Source organism: Pleurodeles waltl, unplaced genomic scaffold (assembly GCF_031143425.1).
Source record: "Pleurodeles waltl isolate 20211129_DDA unplaced genomic scaffold, aPleWal1.hap1.20221129 scaffold_72, whole genome shotgun sequence".
Lineage (NCBI taxonomy): Eukaryota > Metazoa > Chordata > Amphibia > Caudata > Salamandridae > Pleurodeles > Pleurodeles waltl.
In genome coordinates, this window is record NW_027150393.1 from 504,681 (window position 1) to 526,631 (window position 21,951).

The 21,951-nt window shown below is 48.5% G+C and overlaps 11 non-coding genes across 11 annotated transcripts; all 11 read right to left on the reverse strand.

The window, feature by feature from the left end:
* Positions 1-107: 107 nt before the first annotated feature.
* TRNAV-CAC (transfer RNA valine (anticodon CAC)) lies at positions 108-180 on the reverse strand. The gene has a single exon. It is a non-coding gene; the product is annotated as a tRNA-Val (tRNA).
* Positions 181-568: 388 nt separating this feature from the next.
* On the reverse strand, positions 569-640 carry TRNAP-AGG (transfer RNA proline (anticodon AGG)). The gene has a single exon. It is a non-coding gene; the product is annotated as a tRNA-Pro (tRNA).
* A 2,682-nt stretch (positions 641-3,322) lies between these two features.
* TRNAL-CAA (transfer RNA leucine (anticodon CAA)) lies at positions 3,323-3,434 on the reverse strand. The gene is made up of 2 exons: positions 3,397-3,434; positions 3,323-3,368 (listed from the first exon to the last, which is right to left on the reverse strand). It is a non-coding gene; the product is annotated as a tRNA-Leu (tRNA).
* Positions 3,435-3,742: 308 nt separating this feature from the next.
* On the reverse strand, positions 3,743-3,815 carry TRNAV-CAC (transfer RNA valine (anticodon CAC)). Its single transcript has one exon. It is a non-coding gene; the product is annotated as a tRNA-Val (tRNA).
* Positions 3,816-6,906: 3,091 nt separating this feature from the next.
* Positions 6,907-7,018, reverse strand: TRNAL-CAA (transfer RNA leucine (anticodon CAA)). Its single transcript has 2 exons — positions 6,981-7,018; positions 6,907-6,952 (listed from the first exon to the last, which is right to left on the reverse strand). It is a non-coding gene; the product is annotated as a tRNA-Leu (tRNA).
* A 3,522-nt stretch (positions 7,019-10,540) lies between these two features.
* On the reverse strand, positions 10,541-10,652 carry TRNAL-CAA (transfer RNA leucine (anticodon CAA)). Its single transcript has 2 exons — positions 10,615-10,652; positions 10,541-10,586 (listed from the first exon to the last, which is right to left on the reverse strand). It is a non-coding gene; the product is annotated as a tRNA-Leu (tRNA).
* Positions 10,653-10,958: 306 nt separating this feature from the next.
* TRNAV-CAC (transfer RNA valine (anticodon CAC)) lies at positions 10,959-11,031 on the reverse strand. The gene has a single exon. It is a non-coding gene; the product is annotated as a tRNA-Val (tRNA).
* Positions 11,032-11,419: 388 nt separating this feature from the next.
* TRNAP-AGG (transfer RNA proline (anticodon AGG)) lies at positions 11,420-11,491 on the reverse strand. The gene has a single exon. It is a non-coding gene; the product is annotated as a tRNA-Pro (tRNA).
* Positions 11,492-14,531: 3,040 nt separating this feature from the next.
* Positions 14,532-14,604, reverse strand: TRNAV-CAC (transfer RNA valine (anticodon CAC)). Its single transcript has one exon. It is a non-coding gene; the product is annotated as a tRNA-Val (tRNA).
* A 3,510-nt stretch (positions 14,605-18,114) lies between these two features.
* TRNAV-CAC (transfer RNA valine (anticodon CAC)) lies at positions 18,115-18,187 on the reverse strand. The gene has a single exon. It is a non-coding gene; the product is annotated as a tRNA-Val (tRNA).
* Positions 18,188-21,338: 3,151 nt separating this feature from the next.
* On the reverse strand, positions 21,339-21,450 carry TRNAL-CAA (transfer RNA leucine (anticodon CAA)). The gene is made up of 2 exons: positions 21,413-21,450; positions 21,339-21,384 (listed from the first exon to the last, which is right to left on the reverse strand). It is a non-coding gene; the product is annotated as a tRNA-Leu (tRNA).
* Between the last annotated feature and the right edge of the window lie 501 nt (positions 21,451-21,951).

Genomic DNA, 21,951 nt, shown 5'->3' on the forward strand with positions numbered 1-21,951 from the left:
AGCACGTTTTACACAGGTCACAAGTTTTTAAAGGTCATTTCTGTCTAAGTGTGCATTGAGAGAGACTGAGGTTTTAGGGAGCAAACACAAAAGCTGCTGCTGCAAAGTGTTTCTGCCCGGTCTCGAACCGGGGACCTTTCGCGTGTGAGGCGAACGTGATAACCACTACACTACAGAAACAAGCTTGCTGGTTTGACTGAAGGAGCACAGTTCCCCTCATATGTTTGCACGATTTCCTCTATACTTTATCAGCAGTTGCTCGGAATGCGAGGGGTAAGTGTGAAAATTGCAGCGGTGTCAGCCAGCATGCATACACTCAGACGTCCTGAAAAATCCCACAGCTGCGGGCAGAGACAGACAAATATCTGATGCCTAAATGCCAGGAAGGAGAGCCTGTGAAATCATCACACAGGGCGCACTGAGAGCAAGCAGGAAGGAAGCCAAGGCATTGTTATCCATTTTTCGCCTGAGGCAAAAAATATGTTTTGCGCAACAATGCTTCGAGTGGAATGAGAAATGTTGAGGGGTTGTGTATTTTGAGCAGGATTTGATTGTTTTCCGCTAAAATGGGCTCGTCCGGGATTGGAACCCGGGACCTCTCGCACCCTAAGCGAGAATCATACCCCTAGACCAACGAGCCTGGGCACAGAAATGCAACGGCTCCGACCCTGCTCGGAGGGTTGGTGACAGAGAGTGGGAGACTACATCCCAAAGCAAGAAACTGCACATGGTGCTCTCTTCTGCAGTACGACTAGAGTCATTTGCATGGTCTTCATCGAACATGACATAAAAAGCCTCTATCCTTTAGACATTTTGGCCCAGATTTACAAGAAAATGACTAAGCGCGACGCTGTGCCAAATTTGCAAGCCCCACGCGCCGTCATTTTCAAAATGCAGGGAAGCGCCGTATTTAGTAGAATACAGCGCACCCCTGTGCTTCCCCCTGCGCCAGCTCTAAATTAGCTGCTGAGCGCCAACGCAGCCGTTCTTGCACCATGGTACAAGGATGACTGCGTTGAGGGGGAAATTGTTTTTGTGCAGGAAGGGACAACTTCCTGCCCAAAAAAAAAATCTTCAATGGTGATTTGCTCTTACTTCTATGTGTGCTGCAGAATGCATCACACATAGAAAGAGCAAAAACAAGGAGAAATGAAAACATTTCTCCTCAGTGCGCCACTCTAACGACACCTCTGGGATGGCGTTGGATTTTGGCGCTGACGCAGATTTACGCCAACTCCTAAATCTGGAGCAGCATCAAAATGCTATGGTGTTGCTGTGGCACACTCCCAACAACACCCATTGCACGCCCCTTCCAGGGAACGCGCTGCGTGCTAAGGGGCCGTATTTACAAGGTGGTGTTAAGCCACAAAAAGTGGCTGAACGCCATCTTGTAAATACCGCGCAGTGCATAGTGCCACCGGGGCGTCACTAAAAGTGATGCTCCGGTGGCGATAGGGCCTTGTAAGTCTGGCACTTTATTTGCTCAAGGTGTGTGTTCTTGGTGAGGGCAGGAAAGCTATTTTCGCTCTCGTACCTTCCTTCCTTGGCTGGCTTGAATGCTGTAGGCTCAGGCTTCATTGCAAAGGTCAAACAGTGAGCAACTGACTGCCGTAAGCTGGCGCAACTCCTCTTGGTGAGCTGTGACAGATGCCCCAGGAGCGTAGTACCTCACGATGGTGAGGGATAGACACAGTCTCTTTTATCTCAGCTTGCCTGTCAGGTGAGGCAGGAAATGCAAATACTGTGAAAAAGCCCAGCGACTCGAACCAGGGACCTTTCGCATGTGAGGTGCGCATGATAACCACTACACTACACAAACAGACACACTTGCCGGCTTGCTTCATGTGGCTATGCATTGTACTGGAACCACCACACTATGGAAACAGACACACCTGCTTGCTTTATGTGGCTATGCATTGTACTGGAACCACCACACTATGGAAACAGACACACCTGCTTGCTTTATGTGGCTATGCATTGGACTGGGATGCAAGGATGAGGGCCAATGTTCATGACGCTCAAAGCTGAGCCTTCCGGAACACGATCTCTTCCCTTGGAAGAAAGGAACTGGGATCACTTTCATTCCAAGAGGTGATTTCAGAACTGGACCCGAAATTACCATGGAGAAGCACTGTGCATTTAATGTTCCTACGAGCACTGCTGCTCCAGCACAGAAAAGCAGTTGCAAAGAAATCTTGCATACCTTCATGATGCTGAACCGTCTCGACGCCAGTATAAAGCATGTATTGCATTGCAACATGACATCTTACAAGAGTGAAAAGCATAAATACTCCTGTTTAAAACACAGACTGAACCTATAAAGGTAGGGGTTTGTCTGGGATTTGAACCGAGGTCCTCTCACACCCGAAGCGAGAATCATACCCCTATACCAACTAGACTGCTGCTGCATAGTCATTTGAAACATCTTCTGAAGCGTCTTTCCGAAAAGCAGGGCCAGTTGGAGGCTCTCTCTCTCTAAGCGTGCCATAGCAATTGATGTTTTCTGTCAAGGATTTTTTGTTTGTCTCTAGCAAGGCAAGAGGTAGTCAAAATGCCCTGTGCCAGTGAGCTGAACTAGGGCACTGATGTGAAAAGCAGACCCTTTCTGGTAGTTGTAACCCGCTGCAAGTCATGGACCCTTGCACCTTAGACTTCCCAACCAGAAGCACTGAAGGGCCTGCTAGCTCTTGAGCCAGAGGAGCATGCCTCTTGGATTCAAGCACACTTGCTCGATCAGTGCTCGATCAGGCAAGATTTATATTAGTGGCTCATAGGCCTGAAACACTCACCTGGGAGACGCAGGGTGGCTGATTTCCCGGAATGGCCCTTGATGGGGAAATCACCTCCTTTCCCCCGCCTCATTTCAGAATTGTGTGCTAGTCGCAAGACAGTGTTCAGGGATTCATGGGTACTGCCTACTCCCAGCTGCCTCTCTGTCTTCTTCATGTAAATTGCAAGTCACAAGGTAGCACCATTGCCAATATGCTCCGCCCACCTAACCAAGAAACCTAGTTTGAGCTTGTCTGCCTGTGTTGTTGCAGGGGCAGTGTCTTCTTTGCCCAAAAGGTGGCAGGAGAGCCTCACTTCAAACGATAGAATAAACTGCTTAAGTAGAAACCAGCATGGTAGTTACTGTCATAAAGTGCAGCTCTAACAGAAGGTGTGCCTGAGACGCCCCTTCCAGTAATACACAGAATTTTGATTGAGGGCCCAGCCGATGGGTTGGTGGATTTTTCCTCACATGCCACAGCAGCTTCCAAAGATAGTGGTGTGAGGAGCTGGCTCTGCAAGCAGAGCAAGATTTAAGGGAAGAAAATACACCTGTCAGAAGTGGGATTTGAACCCACGCCTCCATGAAGAGACCAGAAGACTCAGCTTCACTGAAGATCAAGCTCTCTTGAGTCTGGCGCCTTAGACCACTCGGCCATCCTGACAGCCAAAACAGTGTGCAGGTCGGACTCTTCAGTCTGCACTTGTTGATTTTGCCGCTTGCAATGTTCCTATCAAAGTCACAGCTTTAAAGGCCCCACAATATAACATGGCCAAGAAAAAAAAAAAAAAAACAGAACAAGAAACAATGCACATGCACGACCACCGAGGGATGCAGATAACTTTTTAGCGTCCTGCAATAGTAAAGCACGTTTTACACAGGTCACAAGTTTTTAAAGGTCATTTCTGTCTAAGTGTGCATTGAGAGAGACTGAGGTTTTAGGGAGCAAACACAAAAGCTGCTGCTGCCAAGTGTTTCTGCCCGGTCTCGAACCGGGGACCTTTTGCGTGTGAGGCGAACGTGATAACCACTACACTACAGAAACAAGCTTGCTAGTTTGACTGAAGGAGCACAGTTCCCCTCATATGTTTGCACGATTTCCTCTATACTTTATCAGCAGTTGCTCGGAATGCGAGGGGTAAGTGTGAAAATTGCAGCGGTGTCAGCCAGCATGCATACACTCAGACGTCCTGAAAAATCCCACAGCTGCGGGCAGAGATAGACAAATATCTGATGCCTAAATGCCAGGAAGGAGAGCCTGTGAAATCATCACACAGGGCGCACTGAGAGCAAGCAGGAAGGAAGCCAAGGCATTGTAATCCATTTTTCGCCTGAGGCAAAAAATATGTTTTGCGCAACAATGCTTCGAGTGGAATGAGAAATGTTGAGGTGTTGTGTATTTTAAGGAGGATTTGATTGTTTTCCGCTAAAATGGGCTCGTCCGGGATTTGAACCTGGGACCTCTCGCACCCTAAGCGAGAATCATACCCCTAGACCAACGAGCCTGGGCACAGAAATGCAACGGCTCCGACCCTTCTCGGAGGGTTGGTGACAGAGAGTGGGAGACTACATCCCAAAGCAAGAAACTGCACATGGTGCTCTCTTCTGCAGTACGACTAGAGTCATTTGCATGGTCTTCATCGAACATGACATAAAAAGCCTCTATCCTTTAGACATTTTGGCCCAGATTTACAAGAAAATGACTAAGCGCGACGCTGTGCCAAATTTGCAAGCCCCACGCGCCGTCATTTTCAAAATGCAGGAAAGCGCCGTATTTAGTAGAATACAGCGCACCCCTGTGCTTCCCACTGCGCCAGCTCTAAATTAGCTGCTGAGCGCCAACGCAGCCGTTCTTGCACCATGGTACAAGGATGACTGCGTTGAGGGGGAAATTGTTTTTGTGCAGGAAGGGACACCTTCCTGACAAAAAAAAAAATCTTCAATGGTGATTTGCTCTTACTTCTATGTGTGCTGCAGAATGCATCACACATAGAAAGAGCAAAAACAAGGAGAAATGAAAACATTTCTCCTCAGTGCGCCACTCTAACGACACCCCTGGGATGGCGTTGGATTTTGGCGCTGACGCAGATTTACGCCAACTCCTAAATCTGGAGCAGCATCAAAATGCTATGGTGTTGCTGTGGCACACTCCCAACAACACCCATTCACGCCCCTTCCAGGGAACGCGCTGCGTGCTAAGTGGCCGTATTTACAAGGTCGTGTTAAGCCACAAAAAGTGGCTGAACGCCATCTTGTAAATACCGCGCAGTGCATAGTGCCACCGGGGCGTCACTAAAAGTGATGCTCCGGTGGCGATAGGGCCTTGTAAGTCTGGCACTTTATTTGCTCAAGGTGTGTGTTCTTGGTGAGGGCAGGAAAGCTATTTTCGCTCTCGTACCTTCCTTCCTTGGCTGGCTTGAATGCTGTAGGCTCAGGCTTCATTGCAAAGGTCAAACAGTGAGCAACTGACTGCCGTAAGCTGGCGCAACTCCTCTTGGTGAGCTGTGACAGATGCCCCAGGAGCGTAGTACCTCACGATGGTGAGGGATAGACACAGTCTCTTTTATCTCAGCTTGCCTGTCAGGTGAGGCAGGAAATGCAAATACTGTGAAAAAGCCCAGCGACTCGAACCAGGGACCTTTCGCATGTGAGGTGCGCATGATAACCACTACACTACACAAACAGACACACTTGCCGGCTTGCTTCATGTGGCTATGCATTGTACTGGAACCACCACACTATGGAAACAGACACACCTGCTTGCTTTATGTGGCTATGCATTGGACTGGGATGCAAGGATGAGGGCCAATGTTCATGACGCTCAAAGCTGAGCCTTCCGGAACACGATCTCTTCCCTTGGAAGAAAGGAACTGGGATCACTTTCATTCCAAGAGGTGATTTCAGAACTGGACCCGAAATTACCATGGAGAAGCACTGTGCATTTAATGTTCCTACGAGCACTGCTGCTCCAGCACAGAAAAGCAGTTGCAAAGAAATCTCGCATACCTTCATGATGCTGAATCGTCTCGACGCCAGTATAAAGCATGTATTGCATTGCAACATGACATCTTACAAGAGTGAAAAGCAGAAATACTCCTGTTTAAAACACAGACTGAACCTATAAAGGTAGGGGTTTGTCTGGGATTTGAACCGAGGTCCTCTCACACCCGAAGCGAGAATCATACCCCTATACCAACTAGACTGCCGCTGCATAGTCATTTGAAACATCTTCTGAAGCGTCTTTCCTGAAAAGCAGGGCCATTTGGAGGCTCTCTCTCTCTAAGCGTGCCATAGCAATTGATGTTTTCTGTCAAGGATTTTTTGTTTGTCTCTAGCAAGGCAAGAGGTAGTCAAAATGCCCTGTGCCAGTGAGCTGAACTAGGGCACTGATGTGAAAAGCAGACCCTTTCTGGTAGTTGTAACCCGCTGCAAGTCATGGACCCTTGCACCTTAGACTTCCCAACCAGAAGCACTGAAGGACCTGCTAGCTCTTGAGCCAGAGGAGCATGCCTCTTGGATTCAAGCACACTTGCTCGATCAGTGCTCGATCAGGCTTGATCAGGCGAGATTTATATTAGTGGCTCATAGGCCTGAAACACTCACCTGGGAGACGCAGGGTGGCTGATTTCCCAGAATGGCCCTTGATGGGGAAATCACGTCCTTTCCCCCGCCTCATTTCAGAATTGTGTGCTAGTCGCAAGACAGTGTTCAGGGGTTCATGGGTACTGCCTACTCCCAGCTGCCTCTCTGTCTTCTTCATGTAAATTGCAAGTCACAAGGAGGCACCATTGCCAATATGCTCCGCCCACCTAACCAAGAAACCTATTTTGAGCTTGTCTGCCTGTGTTGTTGCAGGGGCAGTGTCTTCTTTGCCCAAAAGGTGGCAGGAGAGCCTCACTTCAAACGATAGAATCAACTGCTTAAGTAGAAACCAGCATGGTAGTTACTGTCATAAAGTGCAGCTCTAACAGAAGGTGTGCCTGAGACGCCCCTTCCAGTAATACACAGAATTTTGATTGAGGGCCCAGCCGATGGGTTGGTGGATTTCTCCTCACATGCCACAGCAGCTTCCAAAGATAGTGGTGTGAGGAGCTGGCTCTGCAAGCAGAGCAAGATTTAAGGGAAGAAAATACACTTGTCAGAAGTGGGATTTGAACCCACGCCTCCATGAAGAGACCAGAAGGCTCAGCTTCACTGAAGATCAAGCTCTCTTGAGTCTGGCGCCTTAGACCACTCGGCCATCCTGACAGCCAAAACAGTGTGCAGGTCGGACTCTTCAGTCTGCACTTGTTGATTTTGCCGCTTGCAATGTTCCTATCAAAGTCACAGCTTTAAAGGCCCCACAATATAACATGGCCAAGAAAAAAAAAAAAAAACAGAACAAGAAACAATGCACATGCACGACCACCGAGGGATGCAGATAACTTTTTAGCGTCCTGCAATAGTAAAGCACGTTTTACACAGGTCACAAGTTTTTAAAGGTCATTTCTGTCTAAGTGTGCATTGAGAGAGACTGAGGTTTTAGGGAGCAAACACAAAAGCTGCTGCTGCCAAGTGTTTCTGCCCAGTCTCAAACCGGGGACCTTTCGCGTGTGAGGCGAACGTGATAACCACTACACTACAGAAACAAGCTTGCTGGTTTGACTGAAGGAGCACAGTTCCCCTCATATGTTTGCACGATTTCCTCTATACTTTATCAGCAGTTGCTCGGAATGCGAGGGGTAAGTGTGAAAATTGCAGCGGTGTCAGCCAGCATGCATACACTCAGACGTCCTGAAAAATCCCACAGCTGCGGGCAGAGACAGACAAATATCTGATGCCTAAATGCCAGGAAGGAGAGCCTGTGAAATCATCACACAGGGCGCACTGAGAACAAGCAGGAAGGAAGCCAAGGCATTGTAATCCATTTTTCGCCTGAGGCAAAAAATATGTTTTGCGCAACAATGCTTCGAGTGGAATGAGAAATGTTGAGGGGTTGTGTATTTTGAGCAGGATTTGATTGTTTTCCGCTAAAATGGGCTCGTCTGGGATTGGAACCCGGGACCTCTCGCACCCTAAGCGAGAATCATACCCCTAGACCAACGAGCCTGGGCACAGAAATGCAACGGCTCCGACCCTGCTCGGAGGGTTGGTGACAGAGAGTGGGAGACTACATCCCAAAGCAAGAAACTGCACATGGTGCTCTCTTCTGCAGTACGACTAGAGTCATTTGCATGGTCTTCATCGAACATGACATAAAAAGCCTCTATCCTTTAGACATTTTGGCCCGGATTTACAAGAAAATGACTAAGCGCGACGCTGTGCCAAATTTGCAAGCCCCACGGGCCGACATTTTCAAAATGCAGGGAAGAGCCGTATTTATTAGAATACAGCGCACCCCTGTGCTTCCCCCTGCGCCAGCTCTAAATTAGCTGCTGAGCGCCAACGCAGCCGTTCTTGCACCATGGTACAAGGATGACTGCGTTGAGGGGGAAATTGTTTTTGTGCAGGAAGGGACAACTTCCTGCCCCAAAAAAAAATCTTCAATGGTGATTTGCTCTTACTTCTATGTGTGCTGCAGAATGCATCACACATAGAAAGAGCAAAAACAAGGAGAAATTAAAACATTTCTCCTCAGTGCGCCACTCTAACGACACCCCTGGGATGGCGTTGGATTTTGGCGCTGACGCAGATTTACGCCAACTCCTAAATCTGGAGCAGCATCAAAATGCTATGGTGTTGCTGTGGCACACTCCCAACAACACCCATTGCACGCCCCTTCCAGGGAACGCGCTGCGTGCTAAGGGGCCGTATTTACAAGGTGGTGTTAAGCCACAAAAAGTGGCAGAACGCCATCTTGTAAATACCGCGCAGTGCATAGTGCCACCGGGGCGTCACTAAAAGTGATGCTTCGGTGGCGATAGGGCCTTGTAAGTCTGGCACTTTATTTGCTCAAGGTGTGTGTTCTTGGTGAGTGCAGGAAAGCTATTTTCGCTCTCGTACCTTCCTTCCTTGTCTGACTTGAATGCTGTAGGCTCAGGCTTCATTGCAAAGGTCAAACAGTGAGCAACTGACTGCCGTAAGCTGGCGCAACTCCTCTTGGTGAGCTGTGACAGATGCCCCAGGAGCGTAGTACCTCACGATGGTGAGGGATAGACACAGTCTCTTTTATCTCAGCTTGCCTGTCAGGTGAGGCAGGAAATGCAAATACTGTGAAAAAGCCCAGCGACTCGAACCAGGGACCTTTCGCATGTGAGGTGCGCATGATAACCACTACACTACACAAACAGACACACTTGCCGGCTTGCTTCATGTGGCTATGCATTGTACTGGAACCACCACACTATGGAAACAGACACACCTGCTTGCTTTATGTGGCTATGCATTGTACTGGAACCACCACACTATGGAAACAGACACACCTGCTTGCTTTATGTGGCTATGCATTGGACTGGGATGCAAGGATGAGGGCCAATGTTCATGACGCTCAAAGCTGAGCCTTCCGGAACACGATCTCTTCCCTTGGAAGAAAGGAACTGGGATCACTTTCATTCCAAGAGGTGATTTCAGAACTGGACCCGAAATTACCATGGAGAAGCACTGTGCATTTAATGTTCCTACGAGCACTGCTGCTCCAGCACAGAAAAGCAGTTGCAAAGAAATCTCGCATACCTTCATGATGCTGAACCGTCTCGACGCCAGTATAAAGCATGTATTGCATTGCAACATGACATCTTACAAGAGTGAAAAGCATAAATACTCCTGTTTAAAACACAGACTGAACCTATAAAGGTAGGGGTTTGTCTGGGATTTGAACCGAGGTCCTCTCACACCCGAAGCGAGAATCATACCCCTATACCAACTAGACTGCCGCTGCATAGTCATTTGAAACATCTTCTGAAGCGTCTTTCCGAAAAGCAGGGCCATTTGGAGGCTCTCTCTCTCTAAGCGTGCCATAGCAATTGATGTTTTCTGTCAAGGATTTTTTGTTTGTCTCTAGCAAGGCAAGAGGTAGTCAAAATGCCCTGTGCCAGTGAGCTGAACTAGGGCACTGATGTGAAAAGCAGACCCTTTCTGATAGTTGTAACCCGCTGCAAGTCATGGATCCTTGCACCTTAGACTTCCCAACCAGAAGCACTGAAGGGCCTGCTAGCTCTTGAGCCAGAGGAGCATGCCTCTTGGATTCAAGCACACTTGCTCGATCAGCGCTCGATCAGGCGAGATTTATATTAGTGGCTCATAGGCCTGAAACACTCACCTGGGAGACGCAGGGTGGCTGATTTCCCGGAATGGCCCTTGATGGGGAAATCACCTCCTTTCCCCCGCCTCATTTCAGAATTGTGTGCTAGTCGTAAGACAGTGTTCAGGGGTTCATGGGTACTGCCTACTCCCAGCTGCCTCTCTGTCTTCTTCATGTAAATTGCAAGTCACGAGGAGGCACCATTGCCAATATGCTCCGCCCACCTAACCAAGAAACCTAGTTTGAGCTTGTCTGCCTGTGTTGTTGCAGGGGCAGTGTCTTCTTTGCCCAAAAGGTGGCAGAAGAGCCTCACTTCAAACGATAGAATCAACTGCTTAAGTAGAAACCAGCATGGTAGTTACTGTCATAAAGTGCAGCTCTAACAGAAGGTGTGCCTGAGACGCCCCTTCCAGTAATACACAGAATTTTGATTGAGGGCCCAGCCGATGGGTTGGTGGATTTCTCCTCACATGCCACAGCAGCTTCCAAAGATAGTGGTGTGAGGAGCTGGCTCTGCAAGCAGAGCAAGATTTAAGGGAAGAAAATACACCTGTCAGAAGTGGGATTTGAACCCACGCCTCCATGAAGAGACCAGAAGGCTCAGCTTCACTGAAGATCAAGCTCTCTTGAGTCTGGCGCCTTAGACCACTCGGCCATCCTGACAGCCAAAACAGTGTGCAGGTCGGACTCTTCAGTCTGCACTTGTTGATTTTGCCGCTTGCAATGTTCCTATCAAAGTCACAGCTTTAAAGGCCCCACAATATAACATGGGCAAGAAAATAAAAAAAAACAGAACAAGAAACAATGCACATGCACGACCACCGAGGGATGCAGATAACTTTTTAGCGTCCTGCAATAGTAAAGCACGTTTTACACAGGTCACAAGTTTTTAAAGGTCATTTCTGTCTAAGTGTGCATTGAGAGGGACTGAGGTTTTAGGGAGCAAACACAAAAGCTGCTGCTGCCAAGTGTTTCTGCCCAGTCTCGAACCGGGGACCTTTCGCGTGTGAGGCGAACGTGATAACCACTACACTACAGAAACAAGCTTGCTGGTTTGACTGAAGGAGCACAGTTCTCCTCATATGTTTGCTCGATTTCCTCTATACTTTATCAGCAGTTGCTCGGAATGCGAGGGGTAAGTGTGAAAATTGCAGCGGTGTCGGCCAGCATGCATACACTCAGACGTCCTGAAAAATCCCACAGCTGCGGGCAGAGACAGACAAATATCTGATGCCTAAATGCCAGGAAGGAGAGCCTGTGAAATCATCACACAGGGCGCACTGAGAGCAAGGAGGAAGGAAGCCAAGGCATTGTAATCCATTTTTCGCCTGAGGCAAAAAATATGTTTTGCGCAACAATGCTTCGAGTGGAATGAGAAATGTTGAGGGGTTGTGTATTTTGAGCAGGATTTGATTGTTTTCCGCTAAAATGGGCTCGTCTGGGATTTGAACCCGGGACCTCTCGCACCCTAAGCGAGAATCATACCCCTAGACCAACGAGCCTGGGCACAGAAATGCAACGGCTCCGACCCTGCTCGGAGGGTTGGTGACAGAGAGTGGGAGACTACATCCCAAAGCAAGAAACTGCACATGGTGCTCTCTTCTGCAGTACGACTAGAGTCATTTGCATGGTCTTCATCGAACATGACATAAAAAGCCTCTATCCTTTAGACATTTTGGCCCAGATTTACAAGAAAATGACTAAGCGCGACGCTGTGCCAAATTTGCAAGCCCCACGCGCCGTCATTTTCAAAATGCAGGAAAGCGCCGTATTTAGTAGAATACAGCGCACCCCTGTGCTTCCCCCTGCGCCAGCTCTAAATTAGCTGCTGAGCGCCAACGCAGCCGTTCTTGCACCATGGTACAAGGATGACTGCGTTGAGGGGGAAATTGTTTTTGTGCAGGAAGGGACACCTTCCTGCCCAAAAAAAAAATCTTCAATGGTGATTTGCTCTTACTTCTATGTGTGCTGCAGAATGCATCACACATAGAAAGAGCAAAAACAAGGAGAAATGAAAACATTTCTCCTCAGTGTGCCACTCTAACGACACCCCTGGGATGGCGTTGGATTTTGGCGCTGACGCAGATTTACGCCAACTCCTAAATCTGGAGCAGCATCAAAATGCTATGGTGTTGCTGTGGCACACTCCCAACAACACCCATTGCACGCCCCTTCCAGGGAACGCGCTGCGTGCTAAGGGGCCGTATTTACAAGGTGGTGTTAAGCCACAAAAAGTGGCTGAACGCCATCTTGTAAATACCGCGCAGTGCATAGTGCCACCGGGGCGTCACTAAAAGTGATGCTCCGGTGGCGATAGGGCCTTGTAAGTCTGGCACTTTATTTGCTCAAGGTGTGTGTTCTTGGTGAGGGCAGGAAAGCTATTTTCGCTCTCGTACCTTCCTTCCTTGGCTGGCTTGAATGCTGTAGGCTCAGGCTTCATTGCAAAGGTCAAACAGTGAGCAACTGACTGCCGTAAGCTGGCGCGACTCCTCTTGGTGAGCTGTGACAGATGCCCCAGGAGCGTAGTACCTCACGATGGTGAGGGATAGACACAGTCTCTTTTATCTCAGCTTGCCTGTCAGGTGAGGCAGGAAATGCAAATACTGTGAAAAAGCCCAGCGACTCGAACCAGGGACCTTTCGCATGTGAGGTGCGCATGATAACCACTACACTACACAAACAGACACACTTGCCGGCTTGCTTCATGTGGCTATGCATTGTACTGGAACCACCACACTATGGAAACAGACACACCTGCTTGCTTTATGTGGCTATGCATTGGACTGGGATGCAAGGATGAGGGCCAATGTTCATGACGCTCAAAGCTGAGCCTTCCGGAACACGATCTCTTCCCTTGGAAGAAAGGAACTGGGATCACTTTCATTCCAAGAGGTGATTTCAGACCTGGACCCGAAATTACCATGGAGAAGCACTGTGCATTTAATGTTCCTACGAGCACTGCTGCTCCAGCACAGAAAAGCAGTTGCAAAGAAATCTCGCATACCTTCATGATGCTGAACCGTCTCGACGCCAGTATAAAGCATGTATTGCATTGCAACATGACATCTTACAAGAGTGAAAAGCATAAATACTCCTGTTTAAAACACAGACTGAACCTATAAAGGTAGGGGTTTGTCTGGCATTTGAACCGAGGTCCTCTCACACCTGAAGCAAGAATCATACCCCTATACCAACTAGACTGCCGCTGCATAGTCATTTGAAACATCTTCTGAAGCGTCTTTCCGAAAAGTAGGGCCATTTGGAGGCTCTCTCTCTCTAAGCGTGCCATAGCAATTGATGTTTTCTGTCAAGGATTTTTTGTTTGTCTCTAGCAAGGCAAGAGGTAGTCAAAATGCCCTGTGCCAGTGAGCTGAACTAGGGCACTGATGTGAAAAGCAGACCCTTTCTGGTAGTTGTAACCCGCTGCAAGTCATGGACCCTTGCACCTTAGACTTCCCAACCAGAAGCACTGAAGGGCCTGCTAGCTCTTGAGCCAGAGGAGCATGCCTCTTGGATTCAAGCACACTTGCTCGATCAGTGCTCGATCAGGCAAGATTTATATTAGTGGCTCATAGGCCTGAAACACTCACCTGGGAGACGCAGGGTGGCTGATTTCCCGGAATGGCCCTTGATGGGGAAATCACCTCCTTTCCCCCGCCTCATTTCAGAATTGTGTGCTAGTCGCAAGACAGTGTTCAGGGGTTCATGGGTACTGCCTACTCCCAGCTGCCTCTCTGTCTTCTTCATGTAAATTGCAAGTCACAAGGAGGCACCATTGCCAATATGCTCCGCCCACCTAACCAAGAAACCTAGTTTGAGCTTGTCTGCCTGTGTTGTTGCAGGGGCAGTGTCTTCTTTGCCCAAAAGGTGGCAGGAGAGCCTCACTTCAAACGATAGAATAAACTGCTTAAGTAGAAACCAGCATGGTAGTTACTGTCATAAAGTGCAGCTCTAACAGAAGGTGTGCCTGAGACGCCCCTTCCAGTAATACACAGAATTTTGATTGAGGGCCCAGCCGATGGGTTGGTGGATTTTTCCTCACATGCCACAGCAGCTTCCAAAGATAGTGGTGTGAGGAGCTGGCTCTGCAAGCAGAGGAAGATTTAAGGGAAGAAAATACACCTGTCAGAAGTGGGATTTGAACCCACGCCTCCATGAAGAGACCAGAAGGCTCAGCTTCACTGAAGATCAAGCTCTCTTGAGTCTGGTGCCTTAGACCACTCGGCCATCCTGACAGCCAAAACAGTGTGCAGGTCGGACTCTTCAGTCTGCACTTGTTGATTTTGCCGCTTGCAATGTTCCTATCAAAGTCACAGCTTTAAAGGCCCCAAAATATAACATGGCCAAGAAAAAAAAAAAAAAACAGAACAAGAAACAATGCACATGCACGACCACCGAGGGATGCAGATAACTTTTTAGCGTCCTGCAATAGTAAAGCACGTTTTACACAGGTCACAAGTTTTTAAAGGTCATTTCTGTCTAAGTGTGCATTGAGAGAGACTGAGGTTTTAGGGAGCAAACACAAAAGCTGCTGCTGCCAAGTGTTTCTGCCCGGTCTCGAACCGGGGACCTTTCGCGTGTGAGGCGAACGTGATAACCACTACACTACAGAAACAAGCTTGCTGGTTTGACTGAAGGAGCACAGTTCCCCTCATATGTTTGCACGATTTCCTCTATACTTTATCAGCAGTTGCTCGGAATGCGAGGGGTAAGTGTGAAAATTGCAGCGGTGTCAGCCAGCATGCATACACTCAGACGTCCTGAAAAATCCCACAGCTGCGGGCAGAGATAGACAAATATCTGATGCCTAAATGCCAGGAAGGAGAGCCTGTGAAATCATCACACAGGGCGCACTGAGAGCAAGCAGGAAGGAAGCCAAGGCATTGTAATCCATTTTTCGCCTGAGGCAAAAAATATGTTTTGTGCAACAATGCTTCGAGTGGAATGAGAAATGTTGAGGGGTTGTGTATTTTGAGCAGGATTTGATTGTTTTCCGCTAAAATGGGCTTGTCCGGGATTTGAACCCAGGACCTCTCGCACCCTAAGCGAGAATCATACCCCTAGACCAACGAGCCTGGGGACAGAAATGCAACGGCTCCGACCCTGCTCGGAGGGTTGGTGACAGAGAGTGGGAGACTACATCCCAAAGCAAGAAACTGCACATGGTGCTCTCTTCTGCAGTACGACTAGAGTCATTTGCATGGTCTTCATCGAACATGACATAAAAAGCCTCTATCCTTTAGACATTTTGGCCCAGATTTACAAGAAAATGACTAAGCGCGACGCTGTGCCAAATTTGCAAGCCCCACGCGCCGTCATTTTCAAAATGCAGGGAAGCGCCGTATTTAGTAGAATACAGCGCACCCCTGTGCTTCCCCCTGCGCCAGCTCTAAATTAGCTGCTGAGCGCCAACGCAGCCGTTCTTGCACCATGGTACAAGGATGACTGCGTTGAGGGGGAAATTGTTTTTGTGCAGGAAGGGACACCTTCCTGCCCAAAACAAAAATCTTCAATGGTGATTTGCTCTTACTTCTATGTGTGCTGCAGAATGCATCACACATAGAAAGAGCAAAAACAAGGAGAAATGAAAACATTTCTCCTCAGTGCGCCACTCTAACGACACCCCTGGGATGGCGTTGGATTTTGGCGCTGACGCAGATTTACGCCAACTCCTAAATCTGGAGCAGCATCAAAATGCTATGGTGTTGCTGTGGCACACTCCCAACAACACCCATTGCACGCCCCTTCCAGGGAACGCGCTGCGTGCTAAGGGGCCGTATTTACAAGGTGGTGTTAAGCCACAAAAAGTGGCTGAACGCCATCTTGTAAATACCGCGCAGTGCATAGTGCCACCGGGGCGTCACTAAAAGTGATGCTCCAGTGGCGATAGGGCCTTGTAAGTCTGCCACTTTATTTGCTCAAGGTGTGTGTTCTTGGTGAGGGCAGGAAAGCTATTTTCGCTCTCGTACCTTCCTTCCTTGGCTGGCTTGAATGCTGTAGGCTCAGGCTTCATTGCAAAGGTCAAACAGTGAGCAACTGACTGCCGTAAGCTGGCGCAACTCCTCTTGGTGAGCTGTGACAGATGCCCCAGGAGCGTAGTACCTCACGAAGGTGAGGGATAGACACAGTCTCTTTTATCTCAGCTTGCCTATCAGGTGAGGCAGGAAATGCAAATACTGTGAAAAAGCCCAGCGACTCGAACCAGGGACCTTTCGCATGTGAGGTGCGCATGATAACCACTACACTACACAAACAGACACACTTGTCGGCTTGCTTCATGTGGCTATGCATTGTACTGGAACCACCACACTATGGAAACAGACACACCTGCTTGCTTTATGTGGCTATGCATTGGACTGGGATGCAAGGATGAGGGCCAATGTTCATGACGCTCAAAGCTGAGCCTTCCGGAACACGATCTCTTCCCTTGGAAGAAAGGAACTGGGATCACTTTCATTCCAAGAGGTGATTTCAGAACTGGACCCGAAATTACCATGGAGAAGCACTGTGCATTTAATGTTCCTACGAGCACTGCTGCTCCAGCACAGAAAAGCAGTTGCAAAGAAATCTCGCATACCTTCATGATGCTGAACCGTCTCGACGCCAGTATAAAGCATGTATTGCATTGCAACATGACATCTTACAAGAGTGAAAAGCAGAAATACTCCTGTTTATAACACAGACTGAACCTATAAAGGTAGGGGTTTGTCTGGGATTTGAACCGAGGTCCTCTCACACCCGAAGCGAGAATCATACCCCTATACCAACTAGACTGCCGCTGCATAGTCATTTGAAACATCTTCTGAAGCGTCTTTCCTGAAAAGCAGGGCCATTTGGAGGCTCTCTCTCTCTAAGCGTGCCATAGCAATTGATGTTTTCTGTCAAGGATTTTTTGTTTGTCTCTAGCAAGGCAAGAGGTAGTCAAAATGCCCTGTGCCAGTGAGCTGAACTAGGGCACTGATGTGAAAAGCAGACCCTTTCTGGTAGTTGTAACCCGCTGCAAGTCATGGACCCTTGCACCTTAGACTTCCCAACCAGAAGCACTGAAGGGCCTGCTAGCTCTTGAGCCAGAGGAGCATGCCTCTTGGATTCAAGCACACTTGCTCGATCAGTGCTCAATCAGGCTTGATCAGGCGAGATTTATATTAGTGGCTCATAGGCCTGAAACACTCACCTGGGAGACGCAGGGTGGCTGATTTCCCAGAATGGCCCTTGATGGGGAAATCACGTCCTTTCCCCCGCCTCATTTCAGAATTGTGTGCTAGTCGCAAGACAGTGTTCAGGGGTTCATGGGTACTGCCTACTCCCAGCTGCCTCTCTGTCTTCTTCATGTAAATTGCAAGTCACAAGGAGGCACCATTGCCAATATGCTCCGCCCACCTAACCAAGAAACCTAGTTTGAGCTTGTCTGCCTGTGTTGTTGCAGGGGCAGTGTCTTCTTTGCCCAAAAGGTGGCAGGAGAGCCTCACTTCAAACGATAGAATCAACTGCTTAAGTAGAAACCAGCATGGTAGTTACTGTCATAAAGTGCAGCTCTAACAGAAGGTGTGCCTGAGACGCCCCTTCCAGTAATACACAGAATTTTGATTGAGGGCCCAGCCGATGGGTTGGTGGATTTCTCCTCACATGCCACAGCAGCTTCCAAAGATAGTGGTGTGAGGAGCTGGCTCTGCAAGCAGAGCAAGATTTAAGGGAAGAAAATACACCTGTCAGAAGTGGGATTTGAACCCACGTCTCCATGAAGAGACCAGAAGGCTCAGCTTCACTGAAGATCAATCTCTCTTGAGTCTGGCGCCTTAGACCACTCGGCCATCCTGACAGCCAAAACAGTGTGCAGGTCGGACTCTTCAGTCTGCACTTGTTGATTTTGCCGCTTGCAATGTTCCTATCAAAGTCACAGCTTTAAAGGCCCCACAATATAACATGGCCAAGAAAAAAAAAAAAAACAGAACAAGAAACAATGCACATGCACGACCACCGAGGGATGCAGATAACTTTTTAGCGTCCTGCAATAGTAAAGCACGTTTTACACAGGTCACAAGTTTTTAAAGGTCATTTCTGTCTAAGTGTGCATTGAGAGAGACTGAGGTTTTAGGGAGCAAACACAAAAGCTGCTGCTGCCAAGTGTTTCTGCCCGGTCTCGAACTGGGGACCTTTCGCGTGTGAGGCGAACGTGATAACCACTACACTACAGAAACAAGCTTGCTGGTTTGACTGAAGGAGCACAGTTCCCCTCATATGTTTGCACGATTTCCTCTATACTTTATCAGCAGTTGCTCGGAATGCGAGGTGTAAGTGTGAAAATTGCAGCGGTGTCAGCCAGCATGCATACACTCTGACGTCCTGAAAAATCCCACAGCTGCGGGCAGAGACAGACAAATATCTGATGCCTAAATGCCAGGAAGGAGAGCCTGTGAAATCATCACACAGGGCGCACTGAGAGCAAGCAGGAAGGAAGCCAAGGCATTGTAATCCATTTTTCGCCTGAGGCAAAAAATATGTTTTGCGCAACAATGCTTCGAGTGGAATGAGAAATGTTGAGGGGTTGTGTATTTTGAGCAGGATTTGATTGTTTTCCGCTAAAATGGGCTCATCTGGGATTTGAACCCGGGACCTCTCGCACCCTAAGCGAGAATCATACCCCTAGACCAACGAGCCTGGGCACAGAAACGCAACGGCTCCGACCCTGCTCGGAGGGTTGGTGACAGAGAGTGGGAGACTACATCCCAAAGCAAGAAACTGCACATGGTGCTCTCTTCTGCAGTACGACTAGAGTCATTTGCATGGTCTTCATCGAACATGACATAAAAAGCCTCTATCCTTTAGACATTTTGGCCCAGATTTACAAGAAAATGACTAAGCGCGACGCTGTGCCAAATTTGCAAGCCCCACGCGCCGTCATTTCCAAAATGCAGGGAAGCGCCGTATTTAGTAGAATACAGCGCACCCCTGTGCTTCCCCCTGCGCCAGCTCTAAATTAGCTGCTGAGTGCCAACGCAGCCGTTCTTGCACCATGGTACAAGGATGACTGCGTTGAGGGGGAAATTGTTTTTGTGCAGGAAGGGACACCTTCCTGCCCAAAAAAAAATCTTCAATGGTGATTTGCTCTTACTTCTATGTGTGCTGCAGAATGCAGCACACATAGAAAGAGAAAAAACGAGGAGAAATGAAAACATTTCTCCTCAGTGCGCCACTCTAACGATACCCCTGGGATGGCGTTGGATTTTGGCGCTGACGCAGATTTACGCCAACTCCTAAATCTGGAGCAGCATTAAAATGCTATGGTGTTGCTGTGGCACACTCCCAACAACACCCATTGCACGCCCCTTCCAGGGAATGCGCTGCGTGCTAAGGGGCCGTATTTACAAGGTGGTGTTAAGCCACAAAAAGTGGCTGAACGCCATCTTGTAAATACCGCGCAGTGCATAGTGCCACCGGGGCGTCACTAAAAGTGATGCTCCGGTGGCGATAGGGCCTTGTAAGTCTGGCACTTTATTTGCTCAAGGTGTGTGTTCTTGGTGAGGGCTGGAAAGCTATTTTCGCTCTCGTACCTTCCTTCCTTGGCTGGCTTGAATGCTGTAGGCTCAGGCTTCATTGCAAAGGTCAAACAGTGAGCAACTGACTGCCGTAAGCTGGCGCAACTCCTCTTGGTGAGCTGTGACAGATGCCCCAGGAGCGTAGTACCTCACGATGGTGAGGGATTGACACAGTCTCTTTTATCTCAGCTTGCCTGTCAGGTGAGGCAGGAAATGCAAATACTGTGAAAAAGCCCAGCGACTCGAACCAGGGACCTTTCGCATGTGAGGTGCGCATGATAACCACTACACTACACAAACAGACACACTTGCCGGCTTGCTTCATGTGGCTATGCATTGTACTGGAACCACCACACTATGGAAACAGACACACCTGCTTGCTTTATGTGGCTATGCATTGTACTGGAACCACCACACTATGGAAACAGACACACCTGCTTGCTTTATGTGGCTATGCATTGGACTGGGATGCAAGGATGAGGGCCAATGTTCATGACGCTCAAAGCTGAGCCTTCCGGAACACGATCTCTTCCCTTGGAAGAAAGGAACTGGGATCACTTTCATTCCAAGAGGTGATTTCAGAACTGGACCCGAAATTACCATGGAGAAGCACTGTGCATTTAATGTTCCTACGAGCACTGCTGCTCCAGCACAGAAAAGCAGTTGCAAAGAAATCTCGCATACCTTCATGATGCTGAACTGTCTCGACGCCAGTATAAAGCATGTATTGCATTGCAACATGACATCTTACAAGAGTGAAAAGCATAAATACTCCTGTTTAAAACACAGACTGAACCTATAAAGGTAGGAGTTTGTCTGGGATTTGAACCGAGGTCCTCTCACACCCGAAGCGAGAATCATACCCCTATACCAACTAGACTGCCGCTGCATAGTCATTTGAAACATCTTCTGAAGCGTCTTTCCGAAAAGCAGGGCCATTTGGAGGCTCTCTCTCTCTAAGCGTGCCATAGCAATTGATGTTTTCTGTCAAGGATTTTTTGTTTTTCTCTAGCAAGGCAAGAGGTAGTCAAAATGCCCTGTGCCAGTGAGCTGAACTAGGGCACTGATGTGAAAAGCAGACCCTTTCTGGTAGTTGTAACCCGCTGCAAGTCATGGACCCTTGCACCTTAGACTTCCCAACCAGAAGCACTGAAGGGCCTGCTAGCTCTTGAGCCAGAGGAGCATGCCTCTTGGATTCAAGCACACTTGCTCGATCAGCGCTCAATCAGGCTCGATCAGGCGAGATTTATATTAGTGGCTCATAGGCCTGAAACACTCACCTGGGAGACGCAGGGTGGCTGATTTCCCGGAATGGCCCTTGATGGGGAAATCACCTCCTTTCCGCCGCCTCATTTCAGAATTGTGTGCTAGTCGCAAGACAGTGTTCAGGGGTTCATGGGTACTGCCTACTCCCAGCTGCCTCTCTGTCTTCTTCATCTAAATTGCAAGTCACGAGGAGGCACCATTGCCAATATGCTCCGCCCACCTAACCAAGAAACCTAGTTTGAGCTTGTCTGCCTGTGTTGTTGCAGGGGCAGTGTCTTCTTTGCCCAAAAGGTGGCAGGAGAGCCTCACTTCAAACGATAGAATCAACTGCTTAAGTAGAAACCAGCATGGTAGTTACTGTCATAAAGTGCAGCTCTAACAGAAGGTGTGCCTGAGACGCCCCTTCCAGTAATACACAGAATTTTGATTGAGGGCCCAGACGATGGGTTGGTGGATTTCTCCTCACATGACACAGCAGCTTCCAAAGATAGTGGTGTGAGGAGCTGGCTCTGCAAGCAGAGCAATATTTAAGGGAAGAAAATACACCTGTCAGAAGTGGGATTTGAACCCACGCCTCCATGAAGAGACCAGAAGGCTCAGCTTCACTGAAGATCAAGCTCTCTTGAGTCTGGCGCCTTAGACCACTCGGCCATCCTGACAGCCAAAACAGTGTGCAGGTCGGACTCTTCAGTCTGCACTTGTTGATTTTGCCACTTGCAATGTTCCTATCAAAGTCACAGCTTTAAAGGCCCCACAATATAACATGGCCAAGAAAAAAAAAAAAAAACAGAACAAGAAACAATGCACATGCACGACCACCGAGGGATGCAGATAACGTTTTAGCGTCCTGCAATAGTAAAGCACGTTTTACACAGGTCACAAGTTTTTAAAGGTCATTTCTGTCTAAGTGTGCATTGAGAGAGACTGAGGTTTTAGGGAGCAAACACAGAAGCTGCTGTTGCCAAGTGTTTTTGCCCAGTCTCGAACCGGGGACTTTTCGCGTGTGAGGCACACGTGATAACCACTACACTACAGAAACAAGCTTGCTGATTTGACTGAAGGAGCACAGTTCCCCTCATATGTTTGCACGATTTCCTCTATACTTTATCAGCAGTTGCTCGGAATGCGAGGGGTAAGTGTGAAAATTGCAGCGGTGTCGG